We start from the raw sequence: 18,379 nt of genomic DNA on the forward strand, positions 1-18,379 counted from the left end.
CATGTTCAATTTACCTCGTTCTTTTGGTTTTGCCCAGAATTCATCTCATGAATTTTGTCCTCATCTTCTTCCCTTAATTGGAGAAGCCTAACTACCATTTTCCCTTCCTCTGGAAGCACTCCAATGTCAAACTGCACCTGTAAATCCCGTCCTGATAAATTTCACCCTGCTTCTGGAATTAAGAATATCCACAATTCCTATTTTGTTTGTTCCTTCAAACTTTATTTGCTTTATAACTGAGGCTTTGAACCCTTCCCCTTTAGCACCTGCTACTTGCACAGTATCTTGACCTTTTTTGCACCCCTTTGGGATTCTACAAACACAAGTTCTTTCAGCCCCTGTGTCTACTAAGAATTCAAATGCTTCCTCCTGGGATCTATTTTTGAAGTTATCAAGGGCTCCTGATGGTATCCTGTCCCCAGGAGGTAGAGCCCCTGCCACCCCTAATCTTCCACTTCTCCTTTTTTCTCAGTCTCATAGATCCTCAGCTCCTTTTCCCTCTGGGGGAAATTCTTTCTGATATGCCCTCTCTCTTTACAGTAAAATCAAACTGGTCCTGGGTTCCCTTATTTCCCAAATTCTCCTTTTTGTGCCCAGTCCCAAGGAGCTGCATCCCCCCTCCATCCATCTTCCCGCACTTGGAATCCCCCTTCCTTACCTGGGTAGTTCTTTATGTTCTGGTTTCCTTCCCTAATGGCAGTTACCATTACCTTGGCTTTTGCCTTGGCCTTCTCTTAGTCCCTCTTTACATACTCCTTCTGTGCTTCTCTTAAAAGATCCTCTGATCTTCTTTCTTGCCAACTATCGAGCTTTTCTAGCTTCTCCATATATCTGCCCAGGCGTGAGTGACAAAATTTATCTTTAGTAAAATCTGTCCGGCCACCGTGTCAGGGTCAACTCCTGAATATTGCCTCATTTTTTTCCTCAAACTTTCTAACCACTCTGTTGGGATTTCTTCCCTCTTTTTCTGCTCATCGAAAGCCTTATGGGCATTTTGATTACATGGAGCCGCCTCTTTGATGCCTTTTGCAATCAATGTTCTGCATTCCTCCATGTCTTGCCTTCCCCCACTGCTGTTGTGGTCGCTGCTGGGGTGCACTATGGGCATTTTCAGATCCCCAGGAGGGCCTTGCACATGCTCCCTTTCCCATATCCATATCTCAGCTGCATGGATCATCTGTCTTTCTTCTGGTGTGAATGGTCATTATTGATCGCATCTCTTCCCATGCATAAATATTGGGCCCCAGAAACTGATCTAACTTTTCCACTAATCCAATGAGGTCCTCTAGTAATCCTTTCTATTATTTCTTGAACATTCTCACATCAGAAGAACTGAGAGGCACGGTTACAAATCTAATCCCTCCCTGCACCTCACACAGTGGTACTTCCCTCAGAGGATACAATCCCACTGCTTCGTTCCCATACACTGATCTGCTTTCCTCGCATTGTGCCACCCTGTTTGTGGTGTTTTGACTAGGCCCATCAGGGGGTAGGGGAAGTGCATCTGGGGCTATTGGAGGTGGAGGGGGTAAGTGTTCTAATGGGTCCCATTCTTTATTTTCTGATACCTTAAACATGTTCACCTTTGAGGGTGAGGTCTCCCTCCCACAGCAGGCGGCATAGTCACTCTCTTCCTGATTGAATGGTTTCTTAGCTCTTACATGGATGTTTAATGCCTGACACATCCATCCTTCATCTGACCCATACCTCAGCCAGTATACATGATTGCTCCTAATTTCCCTTCTGGTCCATTCTACCATGCACTAGTGAATCATTTTTAGCTCATCCTTATCTCTGATATTTGGATCATTTTCCACCGGGCTAGTTTCCTTCCCAGTGGGCCATCTGGGGCTATAACTATTGGTACCTCTTCAATTTCTACTCCTTCCCTTGGGGATTCCCTATTTGCCCACAGTCCCATCCTGACCAGCCGATCACAGGCCCTCCTCTGACTGAGCCCACCTTTCCAACCACAGGCCCTCCGGACAGAGCCTGCCTCTCTCAGAATGGAAAAGGAAAGGGGGAGTGGGAAAAAAAGAAACAAGGAATGAGAAGGATAGGGAAGAGAGAGAAAAAAAACCAAAAAACTGTACTGCTTTTTGAAAAGTAAAAATAAAAAACCTCACGATCCAAGGGCTTCTGTATCACCGGATTGGTCCCTGCCCTTCCTCTCCTCCTCGGTTCAATGCTCTGGTCCCACGGTCACACTCTGCTCCCTGTCCCGCCTGGCTCAGCTCGGCTATGACCTGCCCCTGGCCCAATTATCCTCGGCAGCTGCAGTCCCACCCCTGGCCTGACCTGCTCAGCTTTGGTGGCTCCACCTGCCTTGATTTGACTCAGAAGTTTCCATCCCACTTCTAACCCAACTTGGTTCAGCTTCAGTGGTTTCTCCACCCCAATTCAACTCGGAGGCTCTGCCCGCCCCAGTTTGGCTCAGCAGCTGCAGTCCTGCCCCTGGCCTGACTCAGCTCAGCCTCAGCGGCTCAGACTGCCCTGATTTGGCTTGGCTCAGCAGCCAGCCCAGCCTGACCCCCTCAGTTTGGCAGCTCTGCCCTGACGCAACTTGGCTCGGTGGCCGGACTGCCCCAACCCCTTAGGCTCGGCAGCACACGAACTGCTGGGTGACCCACTGCAGCAAACCCCTCGGCGGCCACCCCACTTCCAGCCTGGCTTCAGCTGGCCCTGGAAATTACAGCGCTGGCTGCGCCCCAGAGGCTGCCCCTGCTCTGAGCACTGCACGAGCCACCGCGCCATGTGGAGCTTATAGGTGGCCATTGAATCTTAGTATGTATTGTATAGGTGGCCTTTGAGTCCTAGTAAAATATATGTATTGCATAAGTGGCCTATGAGTCTCGGTAAAATATATGTATTGTATAAGTGGCCTTGCCCCGATCCTAGTTGTTCTAGATGAGCTGCAGCTGTGATGTCCGTAATTGGGCGGCAGCTGTGGCTAATGAAGATAACTGGGATAAAAGGGGGTGAGTTGGCTGGTCAGGGAGAGCCTTGGAGGAGCACTGATGAGGAAGCAGGAACAACACTGCTGTGTAGAGCTGCTTGTGAGAAAACCCCCCAGAAGGTGTGGGACTCTAGAAATATGGTAACAACAGAGCTCACCAGCTCCCTTGGTGTGTGTTGGCTGGGAATCCCGCTGTGGGTCCCCATCCAGGCAAAAACACGGTTTCCCCAATGGGTGAACCCAGTTCCCAAGTCCCCACTAACCCTTCAATCCTACATGTCCCACCGGCCATGGGGTCCTTGTCTATGGGATCCATGCTCTCCTCCCCTGCCATGTGTTCCACTGTTCCTTTTTCCTCTCTACCATCCAATATCCTGACACTTCAAGAGACCGGGATGCATCCAGTATATTACTAATGTGAAGCTCACTTTCATACACTGGAATTACAAAGTCACAATCTGGCCAAAAATAGTTATGTGGGTGGTGCTCACTCCCCTTCTCCTCTTTTCTTTATCCCAAAGTCTCCTGGTGTCTTTGGGCTTCCAACCTGCAACCATTGGTGGAACTGGGAGAGTCCGATAGACTCTGCCAAATCTGTGGCAGGGGGTGCCCCTTTTGAAAACTCCTAAGGACACCAGGTGTATTTCCCAGACGAGTCCCCATTTGTGAGAAATAATGCTCACTTCCAAAAATTTAAAAGGATTATTAAAACCTTATCAAATGTACAACAGAAGACTGAACACAGAAAATATTACGGCACAGGGAGCAAAGGATTTTTTTCAGCCATGTGCTCATCCACACAATGGATGTTTCGCCTTTTAACCCTTTAGCCCCTCTCAAAAGCTTGTTAATCAACTCTTTCTTCACTGTGCAGTGGTAGAAGTCATTTCCTTACATCTTGATTGGGGGTCAGGTGTTGCCATAGTAAAAAGCCAACCCTCCCAAATACCCCAACTACCAGGAAACAACAAAACAATGGGGGAGTAAAACATAACTATAAAACTATGAAACTTGTCTTAGGATATCCATAATATGTGCCTTTTAATTGTGAGACTCAACCACTGCATTACTCATCTATATCACAATTATTTGAAAACTGCTTCCTGTTCCACCCTGACTGTCCCTGCAGAGGAACAGGCCATCTTTCATGCACTTCTGCAAGCTCAGGCTTCTCATTTTATGAGGAATCTGGCATGGAAACGGCCATATTAAGATGGAGAAAACAAGAAGAAATGGATTAGAAATTCTTAGAAAAAATTACCCTTCTTACAGGCAAAGTTCACCAAGTCATTCCCTGCATTTCTCCTTTCCAGATTCTTTCAGTCTTCTACTCTGGGAGATGCAGCTTGTTCTGCTGCTTATCATGAACTGATTGTTTTCATGTTCTTGATTTATACCAGCACAAGAGATGTGTCACAGTCGAGGCGGTCACGACATCAAGCAGAGACCACAAGCAGTCTCAGTTGGTAACACTTGGCAACAGTTTATTAATGAAAATGACTGATCTTTTATACACTTTCCAGTTGTTTACCCTTCCTCTACCTTAGCTATTGGCCACAATAATTCAATACCATGCCATTGGTGAAAAGTTACTCTGACTCCACCTAACTTTCTAAAAATGCTTCATCCAGCTGCAGAATGCTCTTATCTTCCTTCTCTCGATCTCCTTGGTTACGGCCTTGGAGAAAGCTCCTTATCAGCTTCTTCTTCTTCTTACTTCTCACTCCTTTAGCTAACAGGCCCGCTGCTAGCCCCTTCCACAATTCCCCCTTTTTTGTTTTTGACCTGTAAATACAGCTGCTATGGATTTTTGCAGGGCCCTTTGCAAAAACCCAAGCAGAGAGGGGACACACAAAATCACAATCACAACCATCAACAAAATTCCCATTCATCCATCTTTAAGTACTGATGTATGGTCTTAGCCAGTGTCATCCGCACGTTCTGCTTCAGCTGCGGAGCCATTGATCCTGTCCTTTCCCGCACGCTCTAGGTAAGGTTTAACACAGCGAGCAGGAACCCATCGAGGACCATTATCTGTCAAAACACAAGCATAACCCCTTCCCCAGGTTACCAGTTCCACTGGACCAGACCATATACCAGTAATCAAATCCTTGACCCATACCTTGACATTTCTATGGAAATTTGGTTGCTTAGAATTCAAAGAAGAAAAATGGCAAAAGATTGGAAATAACTGTGAGTCAGGTAGGGGACGCAAGAAGTTTAACACATAAACAGCTTTATCTAATCTCACTTGAGGTGACTCCTGTTGCATTCCCCCTTTTTGTTTTTGAACCTGACGTTTAAGAAGTCCGTGAGCTCTTTCAATAATTGCTTGGCCCATAGGGACATGTGGAATACCTGTTGAATGCTCCATGCCCCAAGCACGAAAGAAGGCTTGCATTTTCCACGTAGCATATGCTGGGCCGTTATCTGTTTTTACATGACATGGAACACCTAGAATAGAAAAGGCATGATAAAAATGACGAATAGCATCTCGAGTTTTCTCTCCTGTGAATGCTGAAGCAACCATTGCGTGAGAAAAAGTATCAACTGTAACATGAACATACTTAAAGCGACCAAATTCTGGCATTTTTGTAACATCAGTTTGCCATTCTTCTAACGCAGAAAGACCTCTAGGGTTGGTACCATAATACTGAGTGACATGAGTCATATGACAGTCGGGACAAGAGGAAAGAATAGATTTTGCTTTGGCAGTAGACAATTTGAATTGCTGCTGTAAAGCTTGAGCACTCTGATGAAAATATTGATGGGATAAAATTGCCTGCTGCAACACATTGTGTACAGTTTTTATTGCAGCAGCAGCTACTAAAGAGTCTACATAGGCATTGCCTTCAGCAAAAAATCCCGTTAATGATGTATGGCTGCGAATGTGCATGATAAAGTAAGAATGTTTTCGAGCACCAATAACTGTCCACAACTTCACTAATATAGTAAACAATGGTTTCTCTTGAATATTATACAACACTGCTTGATCTAAATGCTTAAGCAAATTTGCAACATAAACTGAATCAGTAACTATGTTTACAGAACCAGGATGCCTGACAGCAGATCAAACAATGGTTGCATCTGATGATTAGTTATGCCTAAATATGATCGAATCCAACCTATTAAACCAACCAATTTCTGTACATCAGTAGCAGTTTTAACATCAATGTCTAACTTTACAGGTTGAGGCATAACTTGAGTGTTGGTCACCAACATACCTAGGTATTTCCAAGACATGTGTTCCTGCACTTTCTCTGGAGCAATAATCAAGCCAAAGTCTTTCAAATTTGTCACAGCACATTGTTTAAGAGCTGACAACTGTTGTTTGTTGTCAGATGCCAAAAAGATATCATCCGTGTAATGATAGCAGTAGCAGTTTTTAAATTGCTCCCTCACTTTTGACAAGGCCTGTGCCACAAACCATTGACAAATAGTTGGCGAATTTTTCATGCCTTGTGGGAGTACCTTCCATTGATATCTTTTATCAGGTTCAGCATGATTTATAGAAGGCACCGTAAAAGCAAATTTTTCTTTGTCCTGCTCAGCCAATGGAATAGTGAAGAAACAATCTTTTAGATCAATGACAACTATTTGCCATTCTTGTGGAATCATCGTGGGTGTAGGAAGGCCTGGTTGCAAAGCTCCCATTGTTGCCATTACAGCATTTATCTGCCGTAAATCATGTAAAAGTCTCCATTTTCCCGATTTATTTTTTATTACAAAAACGGGGGTGTTCCAGGGACGGAATGATTCCTCAATGTGTCCTGCTTGTAATTGTTCTGTAACTAATTCTTGCAGGGCAGTAAGCTTTTCAGTAGTCAGGGGCCACTGGCGAACCCGGACAGGCTTATCTGTCAACCATGTCAGGGGTACAACTGGACGTTCATTGCCCTGCAACACAGTGGCCCCCATTAAAAATCCGTAGTAATTTTGACACCCCATTGAGGTAAACAATCTCGTCCCCACAAACTTTGAGGAGCATCGGCAACATAGGGTCTGATGTTAGCTTGTTGGCCATCAGGATGTTTCACATTAATTACAATGGCTGACAGGCCACCTGTTGTAGCACCACCCAACCCGAGGAGTCCAAAACTTGCATGAGTGAGAGGCCACAGTTGAGGCCAGCAAAGTCGTGAGAGTATTGTGACATCTGCTCCACTGTCAATCAAACCTGTTACTGATATAGTTCCTGGATGATGTCCACTGGCGGTGAGAGTGCATGTCTTTTCTGGACGGCTCTCTGTTACTTTCTCAGTCCAAAACACTTGAGGTACTCCTGTCAATCCAAAGCTTCCTGTGCCGCGACTTCGGTCCACTGCATTTGGAACAGAACTCACAAAAGGTACAAGCTGAGCAATGCAAGTTCCTTTCTGAATAGTGACAGGAGGGTCATCAATGGATACCATAGCATGAATCTGCCCTAAATAATCAGCATCAATAAGCCCTAGATGCACATGAATACCTCTAAGTGTAGTACTTGATCTCCCTATCAAAAACGCACTCAATCCCCTTCCTATCGGACCATAGGCATCAAGAGGCACTTTACATATTTCTTTTGTGAAAATGGTTACTGTGTCAGCGGTGCGTATATCAATCCCTGCGGACCCGCTTGTTGCCCCTGAGAATTGTTCGCAAATGGGTAGCTTTGCAGGGCTGGGAAGGCCCGCATTTGCTGTTGTGGTTGTTGGGGTATTTGTTTCCCCACGCGCCCCTTCGCGCTCCTCTTTGGGTTTCCTGGCAATAGCTGACCATTTGCATGATATCTACTTCTGCATTGCTTAGCATAGTGCCCAGATTTAGCACAACGGTTGCATACAACATCGCTACTTGCACTTGGCCTAAATGTTGTTTTCTGGACAGTACACTGTGACTTTACATGCCCTTGTTGTCCACAATTATAACACTTCACTGAAGGTCTTAACACTGCAGCAAGAGCTGCCATTTTATGCTCGACTGAACCAACTTTCGAGCAAGCAGTAACCATTTCAGACAAGGTGGGTTCCCCAGGCAAAGTATCAATAATCTTTCTGCAATCTGGGTTTGCATTTTCTTTAGCCAATTGTACACACAATTTGTCTCACAAAGTTTCATCATCTACTTGTTTCTCAATAGCGGCAGCAAGTTTTTCTGCAAACTGCAAAAATGGTTCTCTTGTTCCTTGTTGTATAGTAACATATTTCTGTTTTGGAGCTGCCATTTCCATTGTTTTAGTTAAGGCACTCATGCCAATTTGCTGAGCTTGTGCCAAAATCGAAGGATCCCACCTTGCCTGTAAATCTGGATTAGCAAAAGGCCCAGAGCCCATTAGGGCATCAACACCCACAGCATGACGAGGGTCGTGTTGAGGCAACTGCATATTTGTTAAAGCAGTGCGCTCAGCCACTCGCCTCCAAGTTTCTTGAAATACACCATATTGTACTGGCTGGAATAGAATTGTAGCAAGATGAGTGATGTCATAAGGTGCAAGCAAATCTGCATTAATCACACGTATTAATTGCATTACCTCTGAGGAATTAATACCATATTGAGCTACTTTTGATTGGAGGTCTTGCACAACCCTCCAGGCGAAGACATGATGACTGTCGTTCTGTCCTGTTCCAGGAACTGCTTTGAAAACTGGAAAAGCCATAGGGTTATCACAAGCAACATTTGCAATGGCACTGTTCTCTTGAGGTACTCTTGGAGCACCTAACCTTTCTATGATGTCCCAGTTCTTTTCTTCAACTGCTTTCCTCCTAACAAATTCCCAAAACTCCTGAGGGTGTCGAGGAAGCACAGTGACTTGGCATGGAGGCAAAGTCCATGGGGCAGTAAGACTAGAGCTCTTAGAAGATGAAGAGACCAGAGCTCCCTGCCCCAGCTCAGGTGTTACTGCGGGCGACTCATCACTTGACTCACTGTTGTTGTCACTGTCAGGTAAAGGAGGATATGGCCTTGCAGATTGTTCAAGCATCTCAGAGGGGAGCGGGGGGGCAGACGGCTGGACCAGAGAGGAGGGAAGCGGGGGGGCAGATGGCTGGACCTTTCTCTCTGCTAAAGACATTTCAGCTAACTGGCGTAGCGGTGTAGTATATACAGGCACCATCTCGAGCTGCTGCGCAGGTGTGAGATAAGGAGGCTTAGGAGTCTGATAAGAAGAGGCTAGCGCAGGTTGCCCAGAAGTTTTGGCAGCTTTCCCAGAAGCCTTGGCAGCTTTCCCAGAAGCTTTGGCAGCTTTCCCAGAAGCCTTGGCACCCAGCCCAGAAGCTCTGGCAGCCTTCCTGGAAGCTTTGGCAGATTTCCCAGAAGCTCTGGCAGCATGCCAGGTAACTCCCATGGCATCCGAACTTTCTTCACCAAGTTCCCCATCAGAGCCCCCTTCTACCTCAGCCCCCCTGTCAGATATCAGCCCCGACTCTTCGTCCGCATCTTGCTCCGTTTCTCTCTCTATTCTCCATTCCTTTAAAGCCTCAAAGAGCGAGTTCCAGGTTACTGCTAAATCAACAGCTGTTTTATCTCCCGCTCGAATAACTTGCCAAAGTCTGTCCCCGACTTTCTTCCATGCCTTAACACTAAATGCTGTGTTGGGATCAGTGCCAAAATTCTGTGATTTAGCCCACAGCAATATATTACGAAGCTCATAGTCTGACGTATTAATTCCCTTATTTCTTAACAAAACTTTCCATGTAGACAGAACACTTTCTTCCTATTTAGATAAATTTTGTCCCATTATTACTAGTTGGTGGCTCACCTACTTCCAGGTGTCTTGATTGGAGGGAATCAGGTCCAGACCTCCCTGTGGCTTCCACCTGCCACTCTCAGCTGCACCAACGCCGCCTCCCCCACTACGTCCCAGTGGGTCACGGTTGCCAATTGCTAGGACCCCGTATGGGCCCCCACCGACTATGTTCTTATCACGTCGGCGTCTCCAAAATGTCGCAGTCGAGGCAGTCACGACATAAAGCAGAGACCACAAGCAGTCTCAGTTGGTAACACTTGGCAACAGTTTATTAATGAAAATGGCTGATCTTTTATACACTTTCCAGTTGTTTACCCTTCCTCTACCTTAGCTATTGGCCACAATAATTCAATACCATGCCATTGGTGAAAAGTTACTCTGACTCCACCTAACTTTCTAAAAATGCTTCATCCAGCTGCAGAATGTTTTTATCTTCCTTCTCTCGATCTCCTTGGTTACGGCCTTGGAGAAAGCTCCTTATCAGCTTCTTCTTCTTCTTACTTCTCGCTCCTTTAGCTAACAGGCCCGCTGCTAGCCCCTTCCACAAGAGACACTCTCTAGAAAAGGACAGCCCGGCTAAACTGCCTGCCACCCTTTCCTCACCTTTGCAATAGGGTAAAACATTCAGATGGATCCATTGCCAAGCCACACAGAGGAAACAGGCTGCATTGCTGGATATTCTGCAACTTCATAGCCCACAGTGTGTTTTCCTTGCATTTGTTGTTTTCCAAAAATCTGCAGATTTGGAGATACATGGGTGAAAAGAGCCTCAATCCGTCTGCAGGTCTCTGTGGTGTGCATCTGCCCCTGGTCTCTCCATTGCCCTTCCTACTCATGGCATGGGGGACCTGAAGCAGCTCCAGATTGAGGACAAGGTGAAGGCAATCGTGGCTCAGCCTCACACAGAGGTGAGGGGGGAGCTGGGCCAATCTCTGCTGGGAGGAAGGGTCTTGTGGCAGCCCAGAGAGGCTGTGCACATTGCCAGGGAACAGCTGTGCCCTGCATGTGCCCCTGCAATGAGCTGTGCTGCTGCTAGTGCCCCTGGAGCTGTGGGCTGCTGAGCTGTGGGGCAGGCAGAGGAGCAGGAGGGTGCGTGTGCAGCTGAGCCATTCCTGGAGAGCACAGGGCTCTGGGCTCCCTGCTGTCCCAGGGCAGCCCCGAGGCCAGGCTGTGCCTGTGCCAGCTCTGGGCAAGTGGCTCAGGGTTTGCCCTGGCCTGCCTCAGTGTCTGCCAGCAGGAGCATGTTTCCTTGTGCAGCTGTTTGGACATTTCCAGGAAATGTGTCCCATGAAATATGGAGCTTCAGATGCTTTAGGTTTGCATGGTGGCCTCTGTTAAACTTTGTGTCTCTGCTTTTCAGATGTGACTAGTTACAGTCTTACTGAGAAGTTTTCTCGGGACACTTCCAATGTTCCCTCACCCACAAAGTCCTCGCCTCCCGTCCAGAAAAGCTCTCTGTCCTCCCAGCTCAGGAAGAAGCTGCCGCCTGTATGGAGAGTGTTTGAAGAATAGGATTGATGCGTTAGGCTTGATAGTTACAGATGTACATATGTTCTGATCTTTAGATGTATTTTTGAACTAATGTGTTTTGATTATGTCTTTAAGTTTTGATGACATGTTTTTAATTCTATATATTTCATTTTGATGATGAAAAAAAGTAAATAAATAAACAAAATTGAAAAAACCAAGAGGAGAATGTGAGACCAGGACCTGCCAGCCTAGAGATTATGGGAGTGCAGCTCACTCAATGTGCCAGTGTCTCACCACATCCTTTCCTCATTGGGCCTCTCCTCTTTCTCTTTGGCCATGTTTTCTTTGTGTCATCTGTGCTGCTCTTTGTTACTTAGCATTACAACAGAGTGACCTGTTGACCTGTTTGAGGGACAATGGATCCAAAAGATCTTGTCTAGTCAAAGGTTTTCTACCTTGGTGTGTTCCGTGCTCACCAAAGGCCTGAGCAAAGAAACCAAGAGAAGTGTGCCCAAATCCCAAAGCTTTGCTCCTTTGCAATCTCCCACAGATCTGGCTCACAGGTGTCTTCAATCACAATTGCATAGGTAAGAAGAGGTCATGTATTTTCACTTGGCAAAGTCACCTGTATGTATATTTACCGGGGACAGCAGTGCAGCTGTGTTTTTTGCCCCTTGTTTGCAGAAGGTTGAGTGCACTGGGAGTGACAAGGGTTCCTCAAATCTGTACTGCAGCCTGGGTGCCATTCAGCCCAGAGCTAGGGGACCATTTGTTCCCGTGGACCAGTGCTTGCCAGTGGAATGAATTCCTGCACAGCTGGAAGAAGCAATTCTGGATTCAGCTCCAGCTCTTGGTGGGCGGCATGATCATTGACAATGCTGCCCTTCCAGAAATTATTCTGCCATTTCCTTTCATAGTCATTTGAAACTTTAAAACTTCACATTTCAATTTGCTTTGCCTTAGGGAAAAAGACTTCTGGGTCCAGTGCAAACTGTAACCTTTTGACAGCAAAGTCCTCATGGTTGCCAGCTTCTGATGTTACACAATGTCACCTGGCTGCATGTGTTTGCTTAGCTCTGGGTCTAGTCCCGGCCTAGTAAAGCCCAGGCAGGGTGGCACGTTGCAGGGAAAATTGGTCCATGAGCTTATGGGGTTGCCATCAGCAGCAGAGTCAATGTGCCCTTTGGGGATTCCTCTGGAGACAAAATTAGGGACCTACCCCATGCCAAGATATTCTCTTAGATCTTTCTAAAATATCCTAGAAAAGGCTGTGAAACTTCACATCTCCTTGCACACCCACTGTTTGGAGAGGGGCGTTTTTGTCCCTCCTCAAAGTCATTGCTCTTGCACATGAGAAACATGAACATCCACCAACAGGAACGATGCATGGTCCTGCTGATGCTGCTTCAGAGCTCTGGGAAGGTCAGACCTGGGTATTACCAATATGAGCACTTAGTTAGCATTTCATACTCCTTCAAGCTGTCCAGATCCCAAGGCTTTTTGTTTCCAAGCAGCCACTGCACCATCTCTAGGGAAGAACAGGAAATGGGAAACAGCCACTGCCAGCCTTGCAAGGGTGTGGGGGAAAACCTGAAGTGTCTGCATCAAAAGATGAATGGGAAGAGTGTAATGGCCAAAGCAAATGCTCTGTTAGGACAGCAGGAGCAGTTCTTTACTGCATGCTTGCATGAAGATCATTTGGGATCTCCTTTTTGTATCTCATGCAGAAAAGCGGCTCTTAATAATACCACGTCACTTAAACCAGCTTGGGATGCAGCTCTGTAGTGGTTCACAATGAAGCAGACTGCCTGCTGTGCCACTGCCAGCCTGGTGAGACTGCGAGGGACCAGAGTGTGTCCCATGCCTGTTTTGCCTCCAAGCAGAGCTTGGTTTTCCTCATTAGTGTGGAGCAAATACAAGTGTAATAAAATGGACAATTAGACTGGCCACTTTGGAGGATATGCTCATGCTTTTGCATGTCAGTCCTGTACCTCATGCACCCAAGGCTTGTTACTCATCATAAAGTATTTTAATAAAAAAAAGCTCTCATGTTACATCGGAATAAAATTGCACAAGATCATCAAGAATTCTGCTGTCAGGAACAAGACAAGAGCCTGCCGACACTCACTTGCAGCTGTCCTGGATTGCTGCAGCCCTTTGTGAAAAGCTGCTGCAGACAGAGTGTTTGGAGTTGGTTTGGGCCTTTATGAAAGATCTGTGGAGCAGTGTGCAGGGCTCTCCTGGCAGGAAACTGTTTGTCCAAGCCCAGGGACACGGTGCCGGCAGGAGCGGAGCGGCCCCGCTCCCAGCCCGAGAGTCTGTGAGCTGAGCCACGCCGGGGAGAAAAGGCAGCGAGGGGCTCCAGCCCAGCTGCTTCACTGCCCTGCCCGCCCCATGGAGCTCTGCCCTGGGAGAAAGCCGACGCCGGATGAGTCTCCGAGCTTCCATCAGCTGCTGGAACTGCTCCGTGACAGCTCCTGTTCTTCCGAGAGAGACCCCAGCGCCTTCTTGGAATGCGTGTCATGGGGGGATTCTGTTTGATAATAAACTGTTGGGGGTTTTCCACTTCCATCCATTAGTAATAATTTCCTATTGCTGGAAAGGGATTGTTGGAACCCTTTAGAGGAGACGACTTATTTCACAATATCCTGTTTGAAGTTGTCTCAAACTGTGTGAGACAGATGGCTTCACACAGGAGCATCCCCAAGGCTGCTGAGGGGAAGGCACAGAGGAAGACAAACCCAGTATTTCTGAGGGAACTCCTTGACACCAACCGAACCTGAGTGGTCAAACAGCAGACCTGATGTTTCGAGACATGGGCCAAAGGGGAAACCTTTGAGTGTGTTTGGTCCAGGCTGGGTTATGCTCGAGGCAAAGGTGTGTCAGTGTGTTGGATAATACTCTTTTCTTGACCTAGAGAAGTGGACACTAAGAGGTGTTTTAAAAACTTTTATTCCATTTTCAGTCTCATGAGAAGGGTGAGACAATACAGATGTTATAATTCACGCCATCACAATCAGAAGCCAACTACTTCCTAATTATAATAAATTATAAGCGTTTTTGGTCCATCAGCCTTTTTGCCATGCCATGTTGTAGATGCCTTAAAGCCAATTATTTGAAACTACTCCTCGTGGGTCCCACTACAATGCATCTTTCATAGCTCTGTTTTTCCAAAGTCTTATTTGCAAGGCCATCTTTTGAAACTTTTATCTAGCTCCATTTCTCTCTCAACAATATCTGTCCTATTCCATGGAAATTTTTAAGTTACAATTTCTTGTCTCAAGATTTATATACATATTCATACTTTGTGGGCCTTCTATTAGGCTCTAAAAACTTTCTACAAAACCATTTCCCACATCAGTGCACTTGGCTCCTTCTCTCCTCATTGTGCCTGGCAAGCACAGGAGCCCAGAGCCCCTGCAGAACCCATCACAACATTCAGTGGGAGCAAACTTGTGTCCAGTCCTCACCTGGAGCTGTGGTGCCCAGCTTTCCACCACACTGGAATGAGGAACTGTTCCTGCTCTTTCAGAAGGAGCTAAGGAGCTTTGGCCTTCAGATCAATTGTCTGCAGGCTCCTGCAGCGCCTGGTGCTGCTCCCTTGCCAGCGGCACCCCAGACCAGGGGGACACATCTGGGCTGCTGTGTCTGGCTCTGGGGCTCCCTGTTCTGGGCAGTGAGGAGGAGCTGCAGAGGCTCTGCAGGACTGACAGGATGGGCTTTGGGGCTGGCAGGAGAAGCTGAGGGACCTGGGCTGCTGGAGCTTCTGAAGAGGAGGCCCAGGATTCATCATGCAACTGCTCCAAGGGTGGTTTCAGAGAATCCCAGAATCAGCAAAGGTGGAACAGGCCATGGAGAATATCAAAAGCACCCTGTGCCCTGACACCACCTTGTCTCCCCTGGGCCTCCTCTCCTCCAGGATAAACAACCCCAGCTCTCTCAGCCACTCCCCACAGCTCTTGTGCTCCAGACCCCTCCCCAGCCTTGTTGCCCTTCTCTGGACACACTCCAGCCCCTCCATGTCCTTCCTAAATTGGGGGACCCAGAACTGCAAACAGCACTTGAGGTGCTGCCCAAGCAGTGCTGAGCACAGGGGAAGAATCCCTGCCCTGCTCCTGCTGGCCACACCATTCCTGATCCAGGCCAGGAGCCATTGGCCTTTTTGGCCACCCGGGCACACTGCTGGCTCATGTCCAGCCTGCTGTCCATCAGTCCCTGCAGGTCCCTTTCTGCCTGGCTGCTCTCCAGCCCATCTGGCACCTTGCTGAGGGAGGGATGTAGGGAGGGAACAGGTCCAGATCCCGTCCTTCCTGAAATGTGGTGTTTGCTGGCACTGCCAGTTCCCAGATTTTGATATTTCCCTATTCTGGCACAGCCCAAGTGCAGCAACTTGCTGGCAAAAAAGTCAAAACCAAGCAAAGACCTGGTACCTACAGCAACCCGATCTCAGGTTTGCTGACACTGCCAGTACCCAGATCGGGAATGTTTCAGATGCCTGCACAGCCTAATTCCAGCAATTTGCTGGCAGAGAAAATAAGCATCTGGCAATTTCTCAGTGCCGGCACATTCCACACCAAGATCTGGCAGTGCCCACATCTGGCAATTTCCCTCTTCTGGCACCACCCATATCCAGAATTTGCAAGCAAAGAAAGCTAAAACCTGGCAATTTCCCCTTGCCAGCACCACCCAATCCGGAGTTTGTTGGCAGCACGATCCCAAGAAAGATGGAAGGAAAGAAGGAAAGAAAAGAGGAAGGCATCCAGACTCAGTCCTTCCTGGAGCCTGGAGCCTGAAATGGGCTGTTTGCTGGCACTGCCAGTGCCCAGGTCTGGAAATTTCCCTATTCTGACACAGCCCAAGTGCAGCAATTTGCTGGCACAGAAATCCAAAACCTGTGGCAGCTTCCTGCTACTGGGTCTGGCACCGCCCCCACATCTTGTGTTTCCTGCACCAGAACCCAGATTTGGAGATTTCTCAGTGCCAGCAGAGCCCAAATCTGGCAGATTTCTGTCGTTGGCAATGACACCACCCAGATCTGGTGTTGGCTGGCAGTGCCAGCGCCCAGATCTGAAAACTTCCTGGTGCTGACACAGCCCAAGTCCAGCGATTTGCTGGCACAGAAAGCCAAAATTTGGAAATCTGCAGGTTCTGGCTCCAGCACCATCCAGATCTGGTGTTTGCTGGGACCGCCAGTGCCCAGATTTGGAAATTTCCCGATGCCTTCACAGCCCAGGTCTAGCAATTTGGCTTTAGCTAGCTTAGGAAGAGAAGTTCCTCAGACTGTGCCTTTCCTTTTTCTTGGAACTGTTTAAACCTGCTCTGGACTGAAAACCCAGAAAAACACCGGCAGCAGCTCACACCTGTGGCCCACCAAGCTCTGGGACGCTGCATTCCAGTGCCAGAGGGACTTAGAAGAGACTGAGTGAGCCAACTACAACCCACAAAAAGGACTTTCTGAATTTGCCATCTCTTCACCACTGTCAGAGGTTTGATTTAATATTATTCATTTTTCATGCTTGTGAATACTTTACTTGTTAAATAAACTGGAGCTTTTTTCACTTTTCTTGAGGGAAATCTTTTCCTGAACTAGTAGGGGGAGGGGCCGCTTGAACTTGCTTTCTAGACGGACCCCTTTATGGAGATTTCCTTCCCAAATTTGCCTTAAGCCAGAACAAACAGTTACAATGAAAATTTCACCAGTGGCATCATTTCCTGGTGGCAAATCTTGTGACAGAAAATTGACCCTATTCTCCATGAGAGATTATTGGGAAGAGCAGACAGGAGAAGATTCCTGGAAAACTGAAACAGCTTTCCAGAAGTGAAATGAAAATGAAAGAAACAATCCAAGATGCTTTCCTCTATTTATTTCTATGCTCCCCTTTTCTATGTTGCATCCCAGTAATTCCAGATGCACCTCACCTCTAAGATTGGGGACTTAGTGATTTTTAGACACTAAAATACCAGGAGCCACACACAGTTTTCCTTCCCCTGTTTTTACAGGAAAGCAACACTGGAGGTGTCAGTGCAGTGCTGGGCTCAGGTAGGAATCCTACCCCAAGGGAAGGTGTCCCGACAGTGTTTGACGCTCAGCAAGGACAATGCACAGCAGCAAGCGACGGGATTGCTGTGCCAGAGTGCAGGAGTCAGGGCTCTGCATCTGGGCTCAGCGCTGCAAAGTTCCCGTGTTTGGACAGACGGAGGGGCTGTCCCCGGGGCGCGCGGGGCTCGAACGTGGGGCTCGTGGGGTGAGCGGGGAACGGACACGGGGACGAACGGCCCCGGTGCTTCAGTTGCAGCGGCGGCAGCCGAAGCAGCAGCAGCAGCGGCGGCAGCAGAAGCGGCGGCAGCAAAGAAATATTTTGATTACTCTCTTTCTTTCTCTTCTCTCTTTCTTTTTCTCTCTCTCCCTTTCCCGCTGTCGGGCACCCTTCTCTCGGCGTCCCTTGCCCGGCGTCCCTCTCCTCTCCCCGCCTCCCTCTCCCCTACAGGGCTGGGCCATGCCCCCGGCCCGCCCCCGGCCCCGGGCGGGGCTGCCCCATGCCCGGCCCCGGCCGTCCCGCCGCGGTCTCGCCTCCGCCCGGCTCTGGCCGTGCTGGCGGTGGCGCTGCCGGGCGGGCATCAGTGCCTGGGGCGGGGGCGGCATCGCCGCCTTTTGCCTCCGCCTGGCGCGAGCCCGGCCCCAGACCCGACGCAGGGTCCGGTCCCGACCCCGACCCCGGCCCCGGCCCCAGCCCCGGCCCCGGCCCACACCCCGGCTCCTCCCGGGGCCCGCGGAGCACACACGCGGCGCGGCCGCTCCCGCCGCCTCCGCTGCGGCTTCCCCGGCCCGAGCTCCGCCGCTCGGCAGCGCGGCCGCCGGCCCCGAGCCTCCCGTGCCGCGTTCCCGGGAGCGAACGCCTGGGCATGGCCGGCCCGGGGCGGGTGAGCGGCGCTCGCGGGCCGTTTCTGGCCCCGGGCCGAGCGCTGACAGCCGCGTCCCGCCCGCAGGGACGGCGCAGGAGGCCCTGCAGGAGCGGTACCGGCTGGGATCGCTGCTGAGGCGCGGCGGCTTCGGCAGAGTCTTCTCGGCCACGCGGCTCTCGGACGGCGCCCCGGTGAGCGGCGGGGCAGGCGGCGGGCGCAGGAGGAGGGGATGGAGGAGTAGGAGGGCGGAGGGCGGAGGATGGGGCTCGCAGTGCGGGCGGCGAGCTCACCCCGCTGCTGCCCTTGGCTTGCAGGTGGCCATCAAA

Source organism: Melospiza melodia, chromosome 25 (genome assembly GCF_035770615.1).
Source record: "Melospiza melodia melodia isolate bMelMel2 chromosome 25, bMelMel2.pri, whole genome shotgun sequence".
Classification (NCBI taxonomy): domain Eukaryota; kingdom Metazoa; phylum Chordata; class Aves; order Passeriformes; family Passerellidae; genus Melospiza; species Melospiza melodia.